Below are 19458 nucleotides of genomic sequence, written 5' to 3'. Positions count from 1 at the left end.
TTATTATTATCAAATTGAACAATTGCAAACAGCAGTAACTTAATTCACGTGATGTGTGTACTGCTAGGCATCTTTGGTTTCCTCTTTTTTTTTTATTTAGATTGAAAATGTGTGCCTTTTTATTGTTTGAGTCACTTATCAAAAGTTGCTAAAAGTAGCTAAATAAAATTTAAAAAAGCTCAATTTGTTGCTAGGTGCTTTTGGAAGAAAAAGTTGCTAGGGTAGTCTGAAAAGTTGCTAAATTTAGCAACAAAATTGCTAAGTTGGCAACACTGCTAGGGAGAGCTGGATCCAGATGCAGAGAGATTATTGTAGTAATAATAAAATATAAAGACAAACTCATTAAAACCAGGAAACCAATGAATGGAAGGAACAGAACTGAGCACATCAACAAGACAGCCATATATGGACATGGACAAGACCTAACAAAGAACAAAGCAAACACAATGGCTTATATACCCTGGAGTTAATAAACACGAGCTAAAAGACACACCTGGACAAAATCATGAAATTAATCAACCAGAAAGTGACGAAAAGGCCTACAAAAATATGGCACAAGAAACAGGAAAAGATCACAACCTAAAAATCCAAATAACAAAAACACAAGGCACACAAAACAGGGAACTGTGGTGGCGAGAAAGATGTATGGTCCCCCACATAACAGCATATAGACACATTTAGCACTATGGACAGCACCATAAGAGGAGGCCACGGCTGGAGCTGGGCTATTTAGTAAGAATGATCAGGACTAGGGATAGCTCCTCTAACATAGGAATGCACCTTTTCCCCTCTAACAGGGAGCCTCAGCTGCACGCTGTTAGACACAAACCTCAACCACAACAATTAGAACAAGGAGGCCTCAGTAGGATAACAGCAGGTGAGGTGAGCAGACGCAGAGTGCTGGATGTCCCACAGCCCAGACCTTGGACAAGAACTAACAAGCTCTTGAGGGCAGATGCTTAGTGGGAACATAAGCACCCTGATCATCATTACATTGAGGAATTTGTTGAGAAAATAATAATTTACAGTTAAAATTTTTACCCTATCCACTCTCCTTCACTTTGAGATTAATGGACATTAAGTTTTGCCCTCCCTGAAATCCTGCCTGGTGATTTTCTTCTTCTGACACCCCAAGATGAATTCCCCAAATCCTATATTTAAACGTTACAGAACATATAACAAATGCGCATCACTGCATTTGCGAGAAGATGTCAAAATAATCCACAGGTTTGCCAACAGGTAAGACTATTCAAAAAAGAACTCACACACACAGTTTTCTCATATAATCAACAAGAGCATACAGACTCTGGTTAATCACACCTGCCGAAGTTCAACCATTACCTCAACAACTAACTGATTTAGGTCTTTTTGTAAACCCAGGATGGATGCAGATAGCACCCTACACTGACTATTTTTATATTAATTGTTTGCTTCTACTATGTTCTTGGTTTCCCAAGCACCTATATTGAGATATATCTACTTTGTTTTGTTTTTGGAAGAATTAAAGTGCCGCTAAATATGATCCTCTCTCTCCTTGCCTTTGCGGAGTTAAGCCTGATAGAACAATAATAATTGAAATTGATCTGCCAGCAGTATGTCTCCTCCTCCTCACCCAGGGGGATCAGTCCCTTGAGGACCTCACCAGTGACTTTTTTGACGTGGGAGCCTGACCAGGTGCAAGAGCCAGCACCAAAATCCATCTTAGAAGGTCTCCAACGTCTCCTTTGTCTCCACAGGTTCTGGCCAGCCTTGAGTTTCCCTCGTCTCCACTGGTTCTGCCCAGCCCTGAGTCTCCTTCATCCCAGTTGTTCCAGGGATTGTTCCTATTCCCTACTCCTCTGCAGACTTTATACAGCCTTTCAGCCCCACCTCCACCGGATCTCTCCTTGGCTCCTTCTTCAGTGACACTGTGCCTCTGAGCCCAGGACTCCGCCACAGTCTTCTGGGTCTCTGGTTGTGCTTTGTCCCTCCTTCTCTCTTGGTCCATCTCCCTTTGTTTCGGCCATGGGCCTGCATCTTTGTTGGTCTTTTGGGGGTTATTCCATGGCTCATCCATCCACCATCTCCTCCCTGGCTCATCACTGGCTCTTCATTCCATCGTCTCCTCAAAAGGGTTGTTTTCAACCAGATATCATTGTTTCTCTCACAGAACAACAAACTGGATGCTAACCAGCCTGGTTTATTGAGTTTTCATTTAAGTTTTACTGCATTATTGTTAGTCACTGAAGCCCTGCGGATTGCAAAAGCTGATTCCAAATCATTAGTTCTTATTCTGCTGGATCTATCTGCTTCTTTTGACACTGTCAATCATCAGATCCTCCTGTCTGCCCTCTCATCACTGGGCATCACAGGGATTCCACTTCACTGGTTTGAATCCTATCTCACTGTTAGGTCTTTCAGGGTGGCTTGGGGAGGAATCCAAAGCACATCAACTTTTCAATGGCGTTCCTCAGGGATCAGTTCTTGGACCCCTCCTCTTCTCCATATACACGACATCACTGGGTCCCATCATACAGACACATGGCTTCTCCTACCATTGCTATGCTGATGATACACAGCTCTATCTTTCATTTCAACCAGATGATTCAACAGTAGCTGTGCGGATCACAGGCTGCCTGGCGGACATCTTGGCATGGATGAAAGAATATCACCTACAGCTCAACCTGGCAAAGACTGAGCTTCTTGAATTCCCTGCCACTCCAAATCTACAGTATGATTTCTCCATCCAGCTAGGTTCTTCTACAATTACCCCATCAACTTCAGTCAGAAATCTTGGTGTAACCTTTGATGACAAGCTGACCTTCAAAGACCACATTGCAAAGACTGCTTTATCTTGCAGGTTTGCATTGCACAACATCAGAAAGATCAGGCCCATTCTAATGGAGCATGCAGCACAACTTCTTGTCCAGGCCTTGTCATTTCTAGGCTGGACTACTGCAATGCTCTTCTGGCTGGACTTCCATCAAGCACAACCACATTTCTACAAATGATTCAGAATGCAGCGGCACGACTGATCTTCAGCGAGCCCAAAAAAGCCCATGTTACACCTCTCTTTATCTCCTTGCACTGGCTACCGGTTGTGGCTCGCATCAATTTCAAGACATTGATGCTTGCATATACAGTAGGTGGCCAACCAAAATTAGCTTTCTGCCACCGCCGCGTCTGCAAAGTGCATTTGCAGCTTTTGACCGCTGAGTGGCACTTTAACCACAAGTTATCAAACAAGCGCATCAAAGCACATTTTCGCAAATAGCCGTCTTTGCCTAGCCAATGTGTTACATTTGACAGCTGCAGGCAGAGAAAATGAAAGAAAAACACTGTAGTAAAATTATAGAATATTCACAGAAGTTTAGTACTTACGAAGTTATGTGCGTTTCTTCGAATTCAAGCAGGATAAATGTCAAGCCTATGAGCCTGTGCTTATATTATACTTTGAGCATGGTAACCTATTTTAGTGAGCTAGGCTACATGGATTTATATGCAAAATGTCAATATTCTCACATGTTAGGCCTATATTTGTCACAAATACATTTTTAATTTATATTTTAAAATTCCTTTAATAAAACAGCATGCATTTTTGTCATGCACTACTTTGTTATTCATTACCTGTCCTTTATTTTGACAGATAACTTCTTGGGAAAAAGATATCTGTCTGTACACTGATTAAGAAACTGTTGCGTGTTTTATAAATTATTTCCATTATTTTAGTAAAACATGAGGCACTGTATAATTTCTCTCCCATTATTTAGGCCTAACTAAAACAAGAAACGAATAAATTAAACCTGCACGATTTAGCTAAATCATTGAAACTGAAAAGAATGGACGGATTAATAAAATGTCCTCATGTTTAAACTAAAGTTCTCTCATTATAATCGCCAAAGTGCAAACGATGAAAAAAAGAGCTTCATTAATTGACAACTTCAGTGATTTTAAAGGGAGCCTTCTTTACTTGCTTTCATACAATTTAAGTAAAAAAAAAAAAAAAAAAAAAAAACATTGCAGCCACATTTAAATGCTGGTGTGTATCATATTCCTTAAAATATCTGAGTGCAAGATTTGCATGGCGCGCATGATGCTGAGTGTGACGCCCAGCATTTATTCTTATTTGTCTACATATTTTATCTTCATTACAAATCTTGTTTGGTATCATTTTGGAAAATTGCATGTAAAAAAAAAAAAATTTTACTTTGTAATGCACATGCAAAATGTAAAACTGCAATCTTATTCGCTGTCTAAAGCATTTTATAATTATTTGTACAATAATATTTAAGTTAACCTGCTTTATATCTTTATTATTTGATGCAAAAGAGATTTATTAAAACAAGTTTAAAGAGTCATGCATCCGTTTAATCTTGATCAAGAACAATGAATGATCAATGATTTGGAGCGTCATCGGCCGTTAGATCATGTTAAAATGTCAAATAGCCTTCAATTTACAGGTTATAACTGCATCTGTCTTGGTTGTAGACTTGTGAAGATTATTTTTAATGCGGATCCAGTACTTTAACCAAAAAGAAATGTGTTCTATTATTATTCATATTCAAGTGTTTGTGCGAAAATTATTAATGTGCATGCATGACAGGGAGGCGCCCTCTCAATCACTTGATTTTTTTCCTGAAAATTAAATAACTTAAAATTAGGGTGCCCCACATACATGAGAAATATATCTACAGAAAGCTTGAAATGTACGCATAATGTAATCTATGAAGGTTGCATTTCTCTTTAAAGGCGCGTACAGTATACTGTGGAGATGAGAGTCAGCACTGTGAATTTCATCTTGCAGCCAACAAGAAAACATTTGTTTATTAATAAATAACTAAAATGTCTCCTTTTTCACAATTATTAGGCTACTTCTGCCTGTGCTTTGTGGCAAACTTAATGTGTATGCTTAAGCACAGAATATATTAAGGCTCATTATGGATTATAGATGTTAATTTAATATAAACGTGTGATTAGTTGAATAATGACTTAAATTAATGACTAGGCTACTAGTAACTAGAAAAATCTTACATGGGGGACAGACCTATTAAATACCCTCTAGACATCTCTGTTAAAGTTTTTAAAGCATTTTACATGCGTTGCATAAATTCTGAGAAGCTTTTCGTGAATCCGGTCCCAGGATTTGACTGCGAATGTCACATCAGTAACGAATTGCCCAGTAATAAAACGAAAAATAATTAGGCCTACATGATATCTCGGGACAGTTTCTTATTACTTTTGCATTTTTACATTTGTATTGCCAAAACGAGTGCAGCGTTGCCGCGAACTATTAAAATAGTAGCTACAAAGCAACAAATACATTAAGAACAAATGTTTTTGTCTCTTTCGGCAGTTTCTTTGTCTCTCTCTCAGACGCGCCTCATCTCTCCTGAGAAAAAAAAAAACATATTATATTGTAATGTATCTAATACTCTGTATGCAGTTGCAAAAATGACAAAAGCCAAACCAAACGAGGCTTTTGTTCTTCTTTGACTAAACCTGCTCTGCAAGTTTGAAACCCTCATAAGACACTGTCCATATAAAGAGCATGAAATTCACACCTTATTTCAACCCCCACAAGCTATACAGAACTACCCCCAACCCCCTCCAGCTGAACTGAATTTGGTCTGCTTTTTGGCTGCGAGGAACGGTGTGTTTTCATGTTACTGGGTTGAAATGTGCGGCCTGGACTCTCAGCGGCCCTACTCTTTTTAATTATTATTTTCTCACAGCCCATATTTTTATTTTCACCAGACCATAATAATAACAAATTCACAATTGATAATTAAGCATTCTTTTTGCAAAAATCATTGTTATTTGTGAACATAGGCAGAATCCTCTGCCAGCTGCTCCCACTTCACAGCGAGCGTGATTCGCGCTAACTGATCCAGGTTCACCGTCCGCTGTTTGATTTAACAAAATCAAACAGCCAAACATTTAGCAAGGCAGGAAAACATTCAGTCTACCTGAAGGAAGACATATTTCATTGTAAGTTAATGCTGTTAAATAGAGAGTTAAAAAAAAACAGTGTAGGCTATTCTTAAACTTGGACCTCATTATATTAAAATCCAATATATCAATCCAAACACCAGAAGCAACCTACACTTTCTAAGTGTTCTTTCATTGAAAGATATGCATTTTATTTATTCAGGCCTACATTATTGTACATTACAAATATTTAGATCGTCCCTTGTTTTCATAAAGAATAAACACTTATTTTCTACAAGAATAAACACTATTTTCTTAAAGAATAAAAGAGAATCACAACTAGCCCTAATCAGGGATAATCTTCTCCCATCATTGTATGACTCGAGTTTGAGCTTTGTCACATTAATTATTTATCGTCTATTTCGTCTATTAGCAGAGGCAGGCCCATAATCAGGGATAATCTTCTCCCATCATTGTATGACTCGAGTTTGAGCACGAGACCGGGGTAAGTAAACAGCACGCTGCTGACAGTCCCACCACCTCTACCCCATGTGTTTCTCTGCGCAGGCCTGGTGCACCCGGGACACGATCTTCCCAGATGTCCTTCACTCCGGCGCCGGGACACCACGGACCCTGGGTGCATCGGCAGCGGAGGACGCAAGCCATTAATTATTTATCGTCTATTTCGTCTATTAGCAGAAGATCTTCACACGGAACCGCTTCGCTTCCCTCTGCGAGACGGAATGCGACACTGTGATCATCAGAGACTCCATCATCCGACACGTCCGTGCTACGTTAGCCGAAGGTAAAGTGCACACTCACTGTTTCCCTGGTGCTCGTGTTCTCGATGTTTCTGCACAGATACCCGCGATCCTGAAGGCCGACGAGAGCCCCAGAGCAGTCGTGCTTCACGCTGGGGTAAACGACACCATGCAGCGGCAGACGGAGACGCTGAAGAGGGACTTCAGGAGCCTGATCGAGATGGTGCGCAGTACAATGCCCGCGGCGACGATCATCGTGTCAGGACCACTGCCCACGTATCGACGTATGGAGGTCACAAAAGGTTCAGTAGACTTTTTGCTTTAAATGAATGGTTATTGTCATGGTGTTGTTACGACCCGTGAGGTCTGTGTGTGTGTTTTGTGTGTTGTTGGTGTTTTCTGTCTCTATTCACCAGGGGTCCCATATCTTGAGGTTGACGAGGTGAGAATCCCGCAGCTGAAGCGGATCAGTGGCAATTAGTAAGGGTGTATAACTTGAGCCAGTGAAGTGCTCTCGAGGTGTTCTTTTTTCCTGGGCAGCTCGCGTCAGACTGTGTGAAGTTCTGTGTGAACAACTGTGTGGATTGCTGTGTGGTTTGTGGCGTGATCTGCTGGGTGTTGATCTTGGTTTCTCCCCGTACCGTCTGTCGGGGGGACTCTGTGGAGGCGGCTGTCGGACCGAAGTTTCAGATTAGCAGGAAGTTGGCGTGGTGAGCTGCGGGCAATCTCTGCGTGCCTTCCGGTAACGCGGTGAGAGCCGTGGAGACTGTAGATTGTGTTGCACTTTTTTACTGAGTAGTTTACATTATATAGGGCTGAAATAAACAAATACATGAACTTGACACATGTTTTGAGTTATCCTTGGTTTTCTTCCACCCTGGGTATATATTTATTTGTTAGTCCTTACCCCTAGACAAGCTGGGGACCTAACAAAGTGGGGGCTCGTCCGAGATATTTTTGGAAAACCAGGATGCTTGATTCATGTTTCATGTTGTATGTATGGTGATTAAGCTTTATATTATATTTGTGATATGTTTTTTATTTTGTTTCTGTTGTTTATGGTAATGTAATCATTGTTACCCCGAGTGAATTTCCACTTGAACTGCTTCCTCAGCTTAGCACAGGGTAGTGTCCAGCTGGGCTGAAACAGCCTTTCCGTCGGACACTAGTTTATTATTTTGCCTTTTTTGTTTTTGGAAGTAAATCCTGGGCGGAGACTATGTTTCTCCAAAGGGGGCTGGCGTTTCAGGGTTTCGACCGCTGATGTACTGCCTGTAAGTCGCCTCGAGCCTGGCACGCTTCTGAAGATAGATAGGTAAGTTTGGTGAGGCAGGTGATGAGGAGGTTTGTTCTGTGGAGGCAGGCGGTTTGCCTATTAGAGGGGTTAATATTAATCATTGGGTTAGCTTTATTTTAGGTCATTGCAGGTTTTGACTTGAATGCTTTTGTGTTTGGTCCAGATTTGAACCAGTTAGATAAACGGAAGAAAATTTAACTCCATGACATTGCAGACTATTATGACATTTCTGTGTCCACTTCTCTAGGGAAAGCTGAACTTAAAGAGGTAGTTTTAAATGGACTTGTCAGTAAAGGGGTTATCACATTACCGGTAATTATGAGCAACCCTGACCCAGAGCAGAGGGGGACCAACTTGGTAATGGGACTCCTGCTGGTCGACGGGGGGTACAGACAGAGAAGCCCGTAACAATGCCCCAATTTGTGGCATTCTCAGTTGAGTCATCTCCTGGCTCTAAGCAGGATGGCCGGTTAAAAGTTTGTTTGTTGCGGCTACAGATAGAGAAGGAAGAGAGGGAGAGAGATTTTCAACTCCGCCGTGAGCTGGAACTAAAGAAAATAGAAGCAGATACAACACTTAAAATGAGACGACTGGAATTACAGACAAATACTGACGCTGCTCGTCCAGATACTTCTGCTAGGGTGTTGTCTTCACAGTCTGCCAGTGGGTATGATGTGAGCAAATATATTTCCTTGGTGCCTATTTTTCATGAGGCTGAAGTGGAAGCCTATTTTGGGGCATTTGAACGTGTTGCTGGAGCTTTACGTTGGCCTAAGGAGGTGTGGGCCATTTTACTCCAGTGTAAATTAACGGGTAAAGCCCAGGAAGCGTGCACAGCACTGTCTGTGGAGGACGGGTTGAATTATGACCGGGTTAAGAGTGCTATTATGAGAGCTTATGAGTTAGTGCCGGAAGCACACCGACAGCGTTTTCGTGGCCTACGGAAAGCTCATGATCAAACATTTACAGATTTTGCTCGTGAAAAGGGAATCCTCTTTGATAGATGGTGTATGGCATGTAAAGCAGATGATGTGGCCTCTGTACGTGAGCTGATCTTGCTTGAGGATTTTAAGAACTGTTTACCAGAACGTACTGTTGTATATCTGGGTGAACAAAAGATTGTTTCCCTACAGCAGGCAGCCATATTCGCAGACGAGTTTGCGCTTCTGCATAAGTCCACCTTTATTAAGCATGATTCTCCTCCACGAGTAGGTTTTCAAAAAATTGAACAGTTGGTTCATAAGCCCCTTGACAGTCGTCCCAGTATAGCTTCCATTCAAAAGGCAGACAGAGTATGTTTTTTTTTGTCGTAAGGCGGGACATCTAATTGCTGAGTGTAGAGCTTGGAAGGGTCAGCAACCTAGAGAAGGAGACATTGGCCATGCTCCTGGCTCTACAACACGTTGAAGTTTCGCATGTACAATAGTAACCAACGTTTGATGCGTTGGGCCCTCCTGACCCAAGGCTACAACCTATATATCAACCATAAGACGGGAGCGGACAACATCTTGGCGGATGCCCTGTCCCGTGGGTAAGACCGTTTTTAATAACATATAAATGGTAAACTTTTACAGTGACCTAACAGTGTAAAGAACAGAAACTGGTCTTTGTTAATAATTGGAATCTTTTCTGGGAGCGTCCTAGGCTTTTTCGCGCTGATGGCCTGCACCCCAGCAGAGTTGGAGCGGAACTCCTCTCGAACAACATCTCTAAACTCTACGCTCCATATGACTAGTAAGCCAATTCTCAAATAACTGCTATGATTGCTTTTGTTCTACCCGCTTAAATGATAGAAGTACTTGCGCTGTCCAATCTATTAAGACTGTGTCTGTTCCCTGAGGTCAAAATATAAATTTAATGTAGGATCTAGAAAAAATCTTATCGTGATTAAACCATTAAACTCATAAACATTAGATCACTCACACCCAAAGCAGTTATTGTCAGACTGGTCGTGGGTGAGGTGTTGCAACAATATACAGGTCCTTCTCAAAAAATTAGCATATTGTGATAAAAGTTCATTATTTTCCATAATGTAATGATAAAATTAAACTTTCATATATTTTAGATTCATTGCACACCAACTGAAATATTTCAGGTCTTTTATTGTTTTAATACTGATGATTTTGGCATACAGCTCATGAAAACCCAAAATTCCTATCTCAAAAAATTAGCATATCATGAAAAGGTTCTCTAAACGAGCTATTAACCTAATCATCTGAATCAACTAATTAACTCTAAACACCTGCAAAAGATTCCTGAGGCTTTTAAAAACTCCCAGCCTGGTTCATTACTCAAAACCGCAATCGTGGGTAAGACTGCCGACCTGACTGCTGTCCAGAAGGCCATCATTGACACCCTCAAGCGAGAGGGTAAGACACAGAAAGAAATTTCTAAACGAATAGGCTGTTTCCCAGAGTGCTGTATCAAGGCACCTCAGTAGGAAGTCTGTGGGAAGGAAAAAGTGTGGCAAAAAAACGCTGCACAACGAGAAGAGGTGACCGGACCCTGAGGAAGATTGTGGAGAAAGACCGATTCCAGACCTTGGGGGACCTGCGGAAGCAGTGGACTGAGTCTGGAGTAGAAACATCCAGAGCCACCGTGCACAGGCGTGTGCTTTTGAACCAGAAACAGCGGCAGAAGCGCCTGACCTGGGCTACAGAGAAGCAGCACTGGACTGTTGCTCAGGGGTCCAAAGTACTTTCTTCGGATGATGAAAGCTAATTTTGCATGTCATTCGAAAATCAAGGTGCCAGAGTCTGGAGGAAGACTGGGGAGAAGGAAATGCCAAAATGCCTGAAGTCCAGTGTCAAGTACCCACAGTCAGTGATGGTCTGGGGTGCCATGTCAGCTGCTGGTGTTGGTCCACTGTGTTTTATCAAGGGCAGGGTCAATGCAGCTAGCTATCAGGAGATTTTGGAGCACTTCATGCTTCCATCTGCTGAAAAGCTTTATGGAGATGAAGATTTTGTTTTTCAGCACGACCTGGCACCTGCTCACAGTGCCAAAACCACTGGTAAATGGTTTACTGACCATTGTATTACTGTGCTCAATTGGCCTGCCAACTCTCCTGACCTGAACCCCATAGAGAACCTGTGGGATATTATGAAGAGAAAGTTGAGAGACGCAAGACCCAACACTCTGGATGAGCTTAAGGCCGCTATCGAAGCATCCTGGGCCTCCATAACACCTCAGCAGTGCCACAGGCTGATTGCCTCCATGCCACGCCGCATTGAAGCAGTCATTTCTGCAAAAGGATTCCAGACCAAGTATTGAGTGCATAACTGAACATAATTATTTGAAGGTTGACTTTTTTTGTATTAAAACACTTTTCTTTTATTGGTCGGATGAAATATGCTAATTTTTTGAGATAGGAATTTTGGGTTTTCATGAGCTGTATGCCAAAATCATCAGTATTAAAACAATAAAAGACCTGAAATATTTCAGTTGGTGTGCAATGAATCTAAAATATATGAAAGTTTAATTTTTATCATTACATTATGGAAAATAATGAACTTTTTCACAATATGCTAATTTTTTGAGAAGGACCTGTATAGTGATATTCTCAATGTTACCCAGAAAACAGGATACAGGTTTAAATCATTCGAAATACTTCTGCTTAATGTTACACTGTCAGATATGCAAAAGAAATGTATCGTATCTCTGGCTCTGGCTACTGTGTATAGACCACCAGGGCTGTATACAGAATTCCTAAAAGAATTTGGAGATTTCCAATCAGACCTGTTGGTTACCACTGATAAATCACTAATTTTCGGAGATATTAACATTCATGTTGATAATACAAATGATGCATTTGGACTTGCGTTTACTGACTTAATAAACTGTTTTGGACTAAAGCAAAATGTCACCGGGCCCACTCATCATTTTAATCATACGCTAGATTTAATTATATCGCATGGAATCGATCTTACTGATATAGATATCGTACCTCAAAGTGATGATGTTACTGACCATTTCCTTGTATCGTGCATTCTGCATATTGGTGATATTAACTATATGGCTTTGCGTTATCGTCCGGGCAGAACTATTGTTCCAGCCACCAAAGACAGATTCGCAAATAACCTGCCTGATTTATCTCAACTGCTCTGTGTACCCATAAATACACATGAACTAGACAAAATGACTGGCAACATGGCCACTATCTTCTCTAATACATTAGAAGCTGTTGCCCCCATCAAATTGAAAAAGGTTAGAGAAAACGTACTGTGCCATGGTACAACAGTAATACCTACTCTCTCAAGAAAGGAACTCATAGTCTTGAGCCCAAATGGAGAAAAACTAACTTGGAAGTTTTTAGAATTGCGTGGAAAAACAGTATGTCCAGCTATAGACAGGCTCTTAAAACTGCCTGGGCCGAGCATATCCACAAACTCATAGAAAATAACCAAACCAATCCAAGGTTTTTATTTAGCACAGTGGCTAGATTAACAAATAACCAGACGCCACCCGATCTAAATATTCCCTCACAGTTAAATAGTAATGACTTTATGAATTTCTTCACTGATAAAATAGATAACATCAGAAATACAATAACAAATGTCAATTCTACAGTGTCTAATACTTCAGTTTTATCCATCGCACCCAAAGATAAACTGCAGTGCTTTACAACTATAGGACAGGAAGAGCTAAATAAACTTATCACTACATCTAAACCAACAACATGTTTAATAGATCCTGTACCCACTAAATTACTGAAAGAGTTGTTACCTGTAGCCGAAGAACCGCTTCTCAATATTATTACCTCATATCTTCATGTCACATCCCAAAACCATTCAAGCTGGCGGTTATTAAGCCTCTTATTAAGAAACCACAACTAGATCCTTGTGAACTGGCAAATTACAGACCCATTTCAAATCTCCCATTTATGTCTAAAATTTTAGAAAAAGTTGTGTCTGCTCAATTGTGCTCCTTCCTGCAAAAAAAATTATCTCTATGAAGAATTTCGGGTTTCAGGCCCCATCATAGCACAGAAACTGCACTTGTTAAAATTACAAATGACTTGCTTCTTGCGTCAGACCAAGCCGGCATCTCATTGCTAGTTTTACTTGATCTTGTTGCTGCGTTCGACACCATAGATCACAACATACTCATAGATTGATTACAAAACTATACAGGTATCCAAGGGGCAGGCTTTAAGATGGTTTAGATCCTACCTGTCCGATCGCTACCACTTTGTTTATTTAAATGGGGAGTCATCTCATTTATCACCAGTAAAATATGGAGTGCCAGAAGGATCTGTCTTAGGTCCTCTGCTGTTTTCAATATACATGTTGCCCCTTGGTAATATCATTAGAAAATACGGGATTAGTTTCCAATGTTATGCTGATGAAACTCAACTATATATCTCAACGAGACCAGATGAAATTTCTAAATTATCTAAGCTAACAGAGTGTGTTAAAAATGTAAAAGATTGGATGACCAATAATTTTCTCCTATTAAATTCAGATAAGACAGAGATATTACTTATTGGACCAAAAAACATTAAACAGAGTCTCATAGATTACAATTTGCAACTAGACGGATGTACTGTTACTTCCTCTACAGTCAAAAATCTAGGTGTTATATTAGACAGCAGCTTGTCTTTTGAAAATCATATTTCCCATGTGTGACGAGTGGGGCGGGGCCGAGAGCCGTGGGAACGGAGCGAGGCCGGTGGAGTGATTGGGAAATGAGCGACACCTGCTCCACTCACCGGTCTCGAGTCCCACGGAGGAGATATGTTTGATATGTGGGAGGAGTGACGACAGTGAAGGACGAGAGAGGACCAGGCCTGGGTTTTATTTTGGGTTTGGTTTTATTTGTGCGCGGCAGTCGCCCGTGAGGGGCTGTTGCGCTGTTTTGTGTTTATTTGGTTATTAAAGTTTGATTTGAATGTTCGCCGGTTCCCGCCTCCTTCTTCCCGTGACTATGGAGTTTATATTGTTACACTGGTGCCGAAACCCGGGAGGAAGGAGGGACGCGCTGCCGAAGATCCCTTGCCGCTGGGGTGAATCCGCGGTGCCGTGGAGCAGGGCGCAGCAGTCTGGCGCCGTGGACGCTCGAGGCGGTGGGCTGGAGTGAGTTGCCGGGGACAGACGAACTCGCTGCCAACCGCCCGCGATGTGGAGGGGCGGCTGCCGTCCGTGAGGGAGCAGAGGAGTCGGCGCCGTTCGCCAGGGGACCGGAGCCTGCTGCCATCCCAAGATATGAGGAGGAGCAGGGAACGGGGGACTCCTGCCGGCTGCCCAAAATCGGAGGAGCCGTCGCCGTCCACCGGGCGGCGGAGGAGTGTCTTGCCATCCACCGAGGGCCGTCACCGCGGAGGAGTTCACCCAGCTGGTGGAGGGCCGAGCGGCAGTGTGTCTGGGAACCGGATTTTTTTTTTTTTCTCTCCCCTCTCTCGCTCCTCATCCTTCCATCTCCTTTTCTCTCGCCTCGTCTGTCCTTCCCCCAGGTCCCCGCAGCCACCGTGAGCGGTCCCCTCTCTCGCTCAGTCTTGTGGGTACCCCCGGCCTGCGAGGGGCGATGGGGGTATGTGACGAGTGGGGCGGGGCCGAGAGCCGTGGGAACATAGCGAGGCCGGTGGAGTGATTGGGAAATGAGCGACACCTGCTCCACTCACCGGTCTCGAGTCCCACGGAGGAGATCAGGAGGATACAAAAGAGGAGCGACGACAGTGAAGGACGAGAGAGGACCAGGCCTGGGTTTTAGTTTGTGTTTGGTTTTTGTTTGTTTTATGGTTATTTTGGTTATTAAAGTTTTATTTGAATGTTCGCCGGTTCCCGCCTCCTTCTTCCCGTAATTATGGAGTTTTATATTGTTACACCATGCTCCAGTCTGGATCCAGAACACCTGAGAAGAGATGATGCCAACCCCTCAAAGGACCTCAGATGATGCTAACCCTGAGACAACATACAGAACTACCACATTTTGCTATAAGTTTGATTGCATAATTGCTGTTAATAGTGTAAATCGTCTGTTTGTTTACGTCTTTTATAGATTTTTTCCAATAAACTGACATAAACTGACAGTCATCACTGATAAGCTACTACTAAATATTGTAGAAACTTAATTTTCTGTGAAGTTGCTTTGCAATGATTTGTATCGTAAAAAGCGCTATACAAATAAACTTGAATTTAATTGAATTATTTAAAAAAAAACCTGCTGTAGGAGATATGCGAGCAAATAATATTTTTAAAAAAGAAAAAAGTGGGTGCTTGGTTTCTGAAATGGAAAACGATTACAGCTCTTATCACACTGTAAAAAATGATATGATAAAAAGTCATGATAACATAATTTTAAGTTAGGCTACTTTAATTCATAGAAATAAATAATTTAAGCAATTTAAAGCTTTTTTATACTAGATTCAACTTGAATCTCAATACTATTAAACAGAGTTTAAAATATCAAGGAGTTTATAAGTGGAAACGGGTGAAAACGTCACAGTGCATGTTAAATAGCCTAAATGAACTTTCCTAAAGTAATTTTCAGATGCAATGAAAAAAAAAACTGGATAAAAAACATACACGAAACTTGTAAATAGTTAACAACGCAGCCTAGATTAGGCCCAGACTCTGCTGCTAAGTATACTATAATGAAAATTTGTTCACCCACAGTAACACATTTTAACCGATTAATCGCCTATTTTCGTTTGCTGCATGTTTTTTAAAAACACGCTAAAAATAAATTACGTTTTTGAGAGGGGAAAAAATATATAAGTCATGTATAAGTCACATTTTATTACATTCAGAAATAATAACGGCAGGCCTAATAATGTTATAATGTACCAACAGGATATTTTTAGTTCCCCTCACTTTACAACAAATCCTTTAAATTTAGCTAGCAGAACAAGAATTAAAAACATATAATTCTAATGGATAAATACAATTACAGTATATAATAATAATATAGGCTTAGCTATAAAAATAAAATTAAAAAATATATAATAATTTAAAGCGAAACATAGGGTAAGGTTGGGCTTACCTCTCTCTTTCAGGACAAATCCAAGCGTTTCCATATTCGTGATGTTGCCCATTTTGTAGCTAAACTATTATTCATTAGGTAAAATTGGCTTTGTAGTTCACGCATGTTTCAGTATCGACGGGAAAAAAATCATTATTAGCAAAAATATGCCAAAGTGGACCTCTACTCATGCCTTATGGCACGGTGAATGGCTGCGGTGTTTCCTATGAATATGTGTGCGTGAGGCACCAGCGCCATCAAACAGCTGAAACAGACAATACTCCATTTTTGGTCACACAGTAAAGGCATAATTTGAAAATCAAGAATAATAGCAGAGTTCATAAGAAATATTTCTAAAGGCTGGACCGTTCTCATTTCACTCTGCATATTGGAAGTGTTGGTATTTATTTTTTATTATTTATTTTTTCTACCAAGAATGAACCGAAATGAAAACATTTAGCTTTTAATCCGTGTGTGTGTGTGTGTATATATATATATATATATATATATCTATATATATATATATATATGTATGTATATATATATATATATATATGTATATATATATATATATATATATATGTGTATATATATATGTATATATATATTAGTGGTGGGCATAGATTATTTTTTTTTAATCTAGATTAATCTCACTGTAATCTTGGAATTAAGATTAATCTAGATTAGTATGGCTCATTTGAATTCTGCCGAAGGCATTCAAATTATGTTCAATAAGATGTACTTGTTAGTACTGATAGAGCTGTGCTGCACTCAAACATAGTAGTTTGATGATGACTCTTCCCCTGCGCTACATTGCTTGGCCCTGGAAGAACTCCTACAGTAAACTAATTCCGCATTGCACAAATTGCAAACAACCTTACGCCTGTTTCACACATACTCCATCTGCAGTGCGTATGCGTTGCATTATTTTTTACGCACCCATGTTAACGGATTCCAGCGTTCATGCGGTTGCGGGCCGTCAGTGCGTTCCAGGAGCGGTTCGCGGTAAAATTAACATGGATTGACACGGAAATGCAGTAATTTCACAATAAATGTATACTAATTAAAGCCTACTGTTTTTCACACGCAACACATGGGTTTTGGCTAGGTTTAAAACAAGAAAAAGAGCACCTTTAGATAAATGAGGCAACGTGATATAGGCCTATGCACTTTTATGGAAGCAGAAAAACAAAGTTCATTAAGAACCGTGCGATTGCTTGTAATAAAGATTTAAATGCAAAAGGCACGAGAGTCGACTGTTTCTGTCAGCGGTGCTTTAATATTAAATATTTGCGATATCCCAACAAGAAAAGTAGGCTAATTGTTGTGTTTAAATGTTTTGCCGCTTGCTTGAGCAGCTTATTATACAAACCTAGAAGTCAAATGCATGAATAATTTGTTGTTTATATTTATTAAGTTTAAACTAATGTCTATGATTATGAAAGACTGTTACTGTTCTGTGATAAGAGACAACATTTTTTTTAACATGGTTTGAAATATAGAATGATGAACAAATGTTGTGTTTGTGTACTAAACAGCCGCGGATCAGTAGCGGAATGCAAACGCGTCCTGTGTGAAAGCAAAATGAGTCCGTGCTGCTTCTGCACCACATACGTAACGCACACGGACTGCATACGCACTGCAGACGGAGTATGTGTGAAACAGGCGTGAGTCTTGTCGAGGTTTTTTTTGGGAGCTTGGTAATTTCACAGTAGGCATACACACAGGTTCGAAGACTCGTTCTCGCCTCCTACAGTGCAATTCGTCTAGGTATACATGCGCGCTAAACTATCACGGTGAAAGTAATCTTATCTTGCGTAGTATAGACCCAGCTCCCAACCCAACTTTGAGAATAGATTAACGGCGATATTTTTTTTAGCGCCCGATAACAGTCTCACGTTAACGCAGCACGTTAACGCCGATAACGGCCCACCACTAATATAAATATATATATATATATATAATATATATTAAAAAAAAAAAAAAAAAGAATGAAACATTTCAAAATGCAGCAAATCAGTTAAGTGAACTGCATTAAAATGCACTTAATTCTAAATTATTATTCTCAGTACAAATAATTTTATATATATATATATATAGGCATATATATGTAATGACTGTTAAATAACAATAGCATGCATAAGAGCCTTTGTGTAAGCATGTAAGGATGTTACAGTGTTATATTATAATGTTATTGTTTTTTACCTTGTCCTTTCATCTCCGTTTACAAACCAACATTTTACAATTAAGCTACAGTCAGTTTGCAAGCCGTCCCTTTGCACCACCTGGCGGCAGTTTCGCGAATAACTTCAACACGCGACTGACTTGCAGTTACCACCGTGGCCCTGCGGTGGTGGTATTACCCATTCTGGTTGTCCACCTACTGTAGAACAGCCACAGGCTCAGCACCTGCCTACTTCCACTCACTAATCTACATCCCCTCCAGAAGCCTGAGATCCGCAAGTGAGTGACGCCTCGTGGTACCATCACAGAGAGGCTAAAACAAAAAGAACATTCTCATTCACCATTCCTGGCTGGTGGAATGATCTTCCCACCCCTATCCGGAATGCGGAATCCCTGACAATTTCAGTAACGACAGCTGAAAACTCATCTCTTCCGGAGCTACTTTATTTCATCATCATCATAAAAAAAAAATAATAATAATGTTATTTGAACAGTGTCTAAAACTTGGTATTACAAGCACTCCCTTTGTCTGTTTGCCTCTTTAAGAATAATCGCTTTATGTATCCCCCGATTGTAAGTCCCTTTGAAAAAAAGCTTCTGCAGAATGACTAAATGTAAATGTGTAAATGTCTCCTGCGTGAGAGCCCACTGGAGAGGCTCCCATAAAGCATAAATCTCTACTTCCACCAACAGGACCCAAATTTCAGCCTTGTTAAAATGATTTTTTTTCTTGCCATTTGCCATTCTCAAGTAAAGGATTTGTATGTTAACTGGTGCTCTTTTATATGCTAATGACATTAATTAGGGAACATTTACAAGGCAGAGATCTGAAACCATTTAGCTACACACAATTTCATTTGCAATTTATAGATTTCACATCTGAAAGAGAGGAGAATACACTTTTTTGTGAGTATTTTCTTTGAATCACACATATGCACAATTGAGTGATGATCTTAGGTCAAATGTAGGATGGTTTCTACACAGCATTTTATAAATGAGGCCCCAGGTTCCCAATTTTTTTCTGTTTGAACAGTAGTCAGTTTTGTGCCAGTCTGTGTTGAGGCACAAGCTAGCTAAATGGCAGTCACCTGTAGCCTGATGCTATATGTTATAGAGTTCCCATAGCATCAATTGGGTCAATCCCACAGCACTGACACAGTGTTGAGCGAACCTATAAATGGTAACGCCTTGGTTACATATGTAACCCTGGTTGCCTGAATAGGGGTGCATAGCCTGCTATTCTTTATCTACACCATCAATTTTTACTGGGCCTCTGCACTTGTTTTTTCTCTTTTAATTATTTAATAATCCATTAGACACTTTAAACTCCAAAATTCTTTGCAATATATC

General features: G+C 40.5%; 1 protein-coding gene across 1 annotated transcript in view; it reads right to left on the bottom strand.

The window, feature by feature from the left end:
* The window catches only part of LOC109062300 (CUB and sushi domain-containing protein 1-like), a 602118-nt gene that overhangs the window by 354601 nt on the left and 228059 nt on the right, over positions 1 to 19458 (bottom strand).

The sequence above is a fragment of the Cyprinus carpio genome, chromosome A13 (genome assembly GCF_018340385.1).
Source record: "Cyprinus carpio isolate SPL01 chromosome A13, ASM1834038v1, whole genome shotgun sequence".
NCBI lineage: Eukaryota > Metazoa > Chordata > Actinopteri > Cypriniformes > Cyprinidae > Cyprinus > Cyprinus carpio.
Note: the sequence above shows the minus strand (reverse complement) of the source record. Positions and strands in the feature narration are given on the sequence as shown.